Here is a 6,741-nt window from a genome sequence, read left to right as displayed (position 1 = left end):
AATAAGGATACTTTTTAAATATTGCTCTTACAAACTTAGAATTAGATAGAAATTGATAGAATAACAGGTTTTGCATTAGCATGATGTCTGACATTATTTTCTGACTTTAACCCTTAATGATTTGCTAATGATTTGCCAGAAAACCACAATTTTATGAGAATCTGATCAAAAATATGAGGCAGAAATATGGACATTCAGCGATAATCTGTATAGCTGAGAGGTATGATCTATACATATAGCTAAAGCTGCTGCAGCAGTGATCAATATGATGAACATAGTACAGTGGTATAAGTAAATTTACCATAACAGTACATATTTGAATGATCAATCTTGCAGTAGACGTTCCCTCCCTCCATTTCCCCCGTTTCTTGGTGTGTCATTTATGCCAGGGAGTGATCTTGTGTTTTTCCCAACATCATCCTTTCAGGGTTCATTCTCCCTCTGTCTGCTGGCAGGAAAGTTCTGAAGGGCTTAGCACTCAAAGCTGCCTGATATTATAGGGTCTGGGAAGATGCCCTGATGCTTTGGAAGCTGGCCGGCTGTTATATCTTTGGCAGGATATAACCTATATAGCTAAATTCGAGCATCTGATTGTTTGCTGAAAATCAGGTATTGTACAGTTACACTGCTTAAAAGGAAACAGTTTGTAAGCAATACAATTAGCTAAATAATATTTTGTAGAAAGATACAATAGAGCTGGAGCCTAGCAGCAGGACCACCCATATATATCAAGTTTATACGCCCAAAAATTATGCGCCTGCTTCCGTAAATATACTTTTATTGTATTTTCCGCAGATTTAGACTGTTGGGTGCAGCGATGCCGTTACTGTTAAAAATGCTTAGAGTGAGGAATGCATAACGACAAGGTGTAAATATTGTATGCCCAACATAGTTCTAACCATCTTTCTAGGAGCACTGTCAGATTAAAACCATCAGCTGAACCATCGTACTAATAAACACCCAAGCATCTTCCTTCCCACCATTTGCACGCGTCATTAGGAGGAGTTGTTCATTCACATTCGATGGGGGGGGGGGGGTCTCCTGAAGTTTATGCTTGGTAAATACTGTACTTGCAAGCAGTGTGAAACTTTGAAGGCTTTCCTAATTAACCGAGCGAACGATTTTGCAAATCAGCCGGCTAGGAGCCAGCTGGAACAAATGATCAGAAGTCATTATTGGATTGCTGTGGTAAGGTTGAAGAAATGCAAACTCGAATTAAATCCCTTTGCGAAAAAAATGTCTGTGTGAGACAGTTTATTGACTTCGGTGCGCAGACAGCTGTAATAAAAAGTTGAAGAGCAGCTATGCTTGCACTGATGATGCACGCGCTGTTTATGCAAGCCTAGTTGTCTCGCTCCGCGCCCTCCTGACAGTGTGTTTGTGTTATTCTGTTTGCAACCCCCTCCCACCCCCAGTCACACCTGCTTCGCAGACAGCTGAAGCTGGACGTATTCCCTTGTCGCCGCGAACTCCAGTGTGCATCATCCTTGCTCTTACCTGCTCATGCTCTTATCATCACTTAACAAGAATAAAGGATTCAGTTTAGCCACCTACAGGTGCTGCAGTTTCCAGGTGACTTCCTATGTGTTATCTTGGTCTTAACCAAATAATATTTCAGTATAGGGAATTGCAACGTGAAATTGTGATTTTGCTGCGATTCACTTCAGCCAGCTTTTCTCGTAGTCGCCTCCTGGTTCGTTTCCTGCTTTTAACTTGCATTTTCCTTTTTCTGAAGCCGCTGCTCTACCTATTCAACGGTTGTTAGTAAGTATTTTTTCTCTTTTAAGTGGCGTCTTTACTTGCATAAATGCACTGTATGGATGAAGTAAGCTCCAGAATACAAACATAGGATGTGGTAAAGGGTACATAAGAATTAATTCATCCACAAGCCCTTTTTCCCCATTTTTGCACATGGGGTCGGGGTGTCACTTCAACAGCAAAAATTATCTAGAGCCAAGCTTTACACCACCGGGTGGTTATACCGTTAATATAACACCGTTATATATGGGTTTCCCTACAACTGCATGAGCTCAGCTGTCTGTTTCTAATTAAATTAATGAAGTCTTTATTAGCGGTTAGATGCGTTAGCAATTAAGGACAGTTGTGAGAGATGCACACCAGAACACATACGCATCTGTTTAGTTCTTCACAACTATTTCTTCCTGTAGTGAAGACAGACATGGATGATATTTCAAAGATACAGCTGAAGCCATTTGTGTATCAGTCTGGCAACTTGATGTATTATTATTACCTACAGTGTGCATCATCTAATGTAAGACAACCATGGCTGACACTTTGTTTGATATTGCAGTATTACACATTAAGCTTGCCCAAGGTATTCACTTTGCATTGAGTTTTGTTGCCAGTTTTAAAACCTGTGCATTTCTTTGAGGTATAGAAAGATGAATACCTTATTTCACACTAGTATTGTGATGTTGTTTTTGTCCAGTTTCAAGTCTCAATTTAGTGTAAAAAATAAACTAAGGATAAAGAGGAGTTACTGTCTGTGCTTGTGGGTAGGCAATTGTTATTCTAGTTTGACTACTACAGTTCAGTGACTATATTTTAATAATTTATTTTCCTTATTGCGTTCGCAAAAAAACTGTGTGTGTGTGCTTTGGGGATTGTGGTTTATAAAGCTGATCCATTCTTCATTTCTAAAGAAGTAAAAATATAACTGGATCATACATAACTTCCTAGACTAGGCAGAAATCATCTCTACCTAACCAGAAAAATAGTGTGACAATTGTTCCTACAGCCTTTTTGAACAGTTCAAGTTTTCCAACCTTAGGATTTCTGTAGCAAGGTTTGATGGGTATTAAAATATTTAACCAGTCCTACCACTTAGTGTATCAAGATTAGTTTATAGTATTTTAATTTTCAACTGGTCTTACTATTTCAACTTACCAAGGAAGTTTTGTTCCAGTCCTAAATGGCACCCCACACTTTCTCTTTCATAGGAACTTGAGCTGTACCTTAGTTATGCAAATAATTTTAAATTACTCTTATTAAACTCTTTTGGTTAGCCTTGTGGGTTGAGGTATTGATAATTTTTATAGAGCATTGATGGAAGAACTACTGGCTTGCACAAACATGTCACCATTAATTTTGTGTTCATATGCAGTAGCCTTTAACGATACTTGGGAATTAGCTGGTTGCAAAACAAATCTTTCATTTCAACATGTTTAATGTTAATCTTCTTTCTTTCCCTTCTCTCACCTGTTTTTCTCTTTCCTCCATTTATTCCTGCTTTGTTAATGTATTTCTGTGATTGTAAAAAGACATTGACATTAAAAAGTATATCCTATTTTTGCATACATTTATACTGTATTTTCAGCATTTCAATGTCAGGTCATGGCTGAAAACTTGCCAAAAGGTCTGCAGGTGATCCTACCCTTCTAAAACACAGCAGTTAAACATACTAATGGTTAAGGTGTTTGCCTTACAAACACAAGGTGCAGGGTTTGAGTCTCACAAGGGATAACTGGCTAGGCTTAAAATGGCTCGCAAGGGCAGTTAGCTTAGTACTAATCTATGAACCTACAGTGGTGCTGTGTACTTCCTTTTTAATAGGAGCAAATATTTATGAGTAGAGTAGTAAAAGGGCTGTTCTCAAATCAAGTATTATAATAAAAAATCTAACATCATTTTCTCTAATAAAAAAATGTTCAATCTGGTATGCTCGCAAAACAAACTTCATATTAATCAGTGAATTATTTAATTTTACGGACAAATGACAAAGATTTTAAATGGCAAGTAATACATTCACCTATAATCTCTTTTTGGTTCTTATTAAAGTCATCCGATTAGAATAAAAGTATTACTGATAATCAAAAAGTAAGAAGGGATAAAGTAGTCAAATAAAAAAAAATAGTGGGTGAGAAATGTAATACTTTAGCTGTCAAAGGACTAAATATTGGGTCTTTGGATTATCAACAAGGGTTAAAACTTGGATTTGCAAAAAGTAGAAAACTGCAATTGCTTTACAAAGGGCCATCACCCTCGGACTGCATGCTTGGCTTTCCTGACGAAAAAGTTGTGCAATTCCATTAAGATAAGAAACCAGTTTATTGCTATAGTTTCTCCTTGGGGTTATTTAGGTAATTTTTATAAATACATGGTCAAATACAGAACCGACATCACCCTGAGTTGTTTCTTCTTTATTAATTGTCTTACTTATGCTAAGACAAGAATTTACGTAGAGGTGCCTTCATGTACACTCATCCCTGCTCCCGTTTACTGATTGTTCACTAGTGATATCTCAGATATGGTTTAACATTGTAATGCTTCTCCAGCCTCATCAGTTGAGCCCGCCAAGTTCACTGAATATGTGGTTTGTTATCTCTTTTTTTTTTCTCATTTAGGGCACGAGTATTTTGATTTGCTTCTATAGCCAAAGACAACTGAATCATTTTACTCTTTAAAAATTAAACCTCTTTGGACAAAACCGTATAAAACAGAAACTTTGTTGGAAAAACTAATCTAAAGCAAACAAGACATGTATTATCAGGCTTATAACAGACAGTGAGATCATCCCCTTATTTTGTCAAGTACAAATTGTACTTTAAGATTGTTTGTACAACTTTTATGGAAGCTTATGGATCAAGTGCTAAAGTCAGAGGCTGCTGTCTGAGAATGATAGAAAACCATACATGAAGCAGCTTCATGCCTTCAGTGAGACTGGAATAGCAATGACATAAATACTTTATGTGAGGTAGTTTTCAAACTTTACCAAGTAGCAGTTTACATAAATTGTTAATGCGTTACCATATATTTACTGCAGTCAAAAATAGGTAACTAGTCATGTCACTGTAAATGCCTGTATTACCTACCTCTCAGGACCGTGCTTTCACTTTTGCTTGAGTTGACAATTAGCCTAGGATATCAAACTATTACACTCCTGGCCAATAACCAGATAGTGACCAAAGGAGAAAAATCAAACTTGCTTCTTTGTGTCCATGAGGAAAACACCTTAACTATTATGGGAATTTCCAGTCCTGATGAAATCCTCTCCAATGGTACCTGAGCCAAAGAAGTATAAGAAATAATCAGTCATAGATGGTAACCTTCAGAAATGTTCCTGTTCAGGGAGGGTAGAGCTTCTGACCTTCATACTGCTTATTTTGTGAACAAACAGCACAAAGGAAAGTGGAAAAATATATTGTTTCTGCAGGTTTCTATGACACAAATAGATGTATGACAGTGATGACTGCCTCATCATCAAAGATATGTCATTTATTATCCATGTCAGCATGTGAAGAAAAGCCACACACACTCACATAATTTATCAATTGTATTTACTCAAGTAAAAAATACACACACACACACATACGGGTCCTCTGTATTTTGTCAAATGCCATTTCTTCAACAAATGTAGAGGGTGTTCTTTGATGTTGATGGTATGGACAGCCGAGTGGTGGAAATGTTGATGATGTGTAATGTCGAGACAGGTGTGTGTGTGTGTGTGTGTGTGTGTGTGTGTGTGTGTGTGTGTGTGTGTGTGTGTGTGTGTGAGAGTTAGGGTCAGGGATGAATAAAGGATAGGTGTTGTATGTTTGTGTGCGAGTTTGTGTATTTTAGGGTTAGGGTCAGGGTTAGGGTACAGATATAGTGTTTTCGTTTGTGTTTGTGAATGTTTGTATGTCCAAGTGTACCTTGTGCAGTGGCCATGTTATGGAAAGGATTTTATGAAGGTAAGATATAGAGTTAGGGTTGAGGAAAGGGGCAGTGTCAGGGTTTGGGATAGCATCCATTACTAAGATAGTGCAGATGGGTTGTGTTATGGGGGGGTTAGTGTTAATATTATGAGAGAAAATAGTTTTCCTTTCTCAGTATTATTTCATTCATTCTATATTTTTTGCTTTTTGTATTGTCTATGTTCGAACTTTTTGTTGGTGTTTTCAGTTCAATATTAAAGTAGTTTGATAATACACAGTAGATCTATATATATATATATATATATATATATATATATATATATATATACACGTGTGTGCGGGTCTGCTTCAGTAGACCGACTTTACACTTACCTGAATTGCAGCTTACGGAGACAACAACACCAACATTGCAATAAACAGAACCTGAACATTACTGATTCTTTTTACAGGGAATGGAGACACTTGGCCAACTTGGAGAAATTTGCCCTTTTTCCCCCCTGTAGTGTGACCCAGGAGTTGGTATATTTAGTTAGGGGGGTGCAGCCCCCCACATGGGTGGGTTTGACATACTTCAGTGTGTCATTTTGTTAAAAGTTGGTAAAGTGTCTTCTTTCCCTGTAATAAAACTTTGGTAATGTGACAGTTCAGTGTATTGCAATTTCTGTGTTGTCATCTCGGAAATCTTCATTTCAGGTAAGTATAAATTCGCTCTACCTATGTAGACTCATATGTAAGGAGATTTTTTCTGGGATAACATTTCATACAGATTCCACGTAGTAAATGCAAAAGTAAAACAAGGGTTGAATTGAACCAATCATCACATCATTTACTTGTGAGAATCTTCTTAATAGTATATAACTATGATTTCAATATTTAAATTCTGTATATAGCTCTGCTATCAAGATATCTTCCGTGTGTCATTTAATGTTATAGACTCAATATGTAGAAGAGGTAACATTTGCAGTTAGTTAACACATTGAGGGCATGCTAATATATGAACACAAACATAACTAAATAAGTTGAATTAGTTAAAAGTATTGAATATCTGTCATTCTGTAAGGGCACTACTGTTTTGTTAATTCTG

General features: G+C 36.9%; 1 protein-coding gene across 3 annotated transcripts in view; it reads left to right on the top strand.

The window, feature by feature from the left end:
- The first annotated feature begins 1,092 nt into the window (after window positions 1-1,092).
- LOC122799824 (serine/threonine-protein kinase 32A-like) overlaps window positions 1,093-6,741 on the top strand; it is a 1,819,471-nt gene continuing 1,813,822 nt past the window's right edge. The window contains exon 1 of one of the 3 annotated variants that reach the window (XM_044069142.1): window positions 1,093-1,188. The gene's annotated coding sequence lies outside the window, so the exon portion shown is untranslated. Of the gene's footprint in view, window positions 1,189-1,257; window positions 1,765-6,741 lie in introns of those variants that run through there. The other 2 variants (XM_044069143.1, XM_044069141.1) reach the window with 2 other exon arrangements.

The sequence above is a fragment of the Protopterus annectens genome, chromosome 4.part0 (assembly GCF_019279795.1).
Source record: "Protopterus annectens isolate FY-2018-M chromosome 4.part0, PAN1.0, whole genome shotgun sequence".
Taxonomy (NCBI): Eukaryota; Metazoa; Chordata; order Ceratodontiformes; family Protopteridae; genus Protopterus; species Protopterus annectens.
The sequence above is the reverse complement of the archived record's forward strand: the minus strand, read 5'-3'. Positions and strand labels throughout refer to the sequence as shown.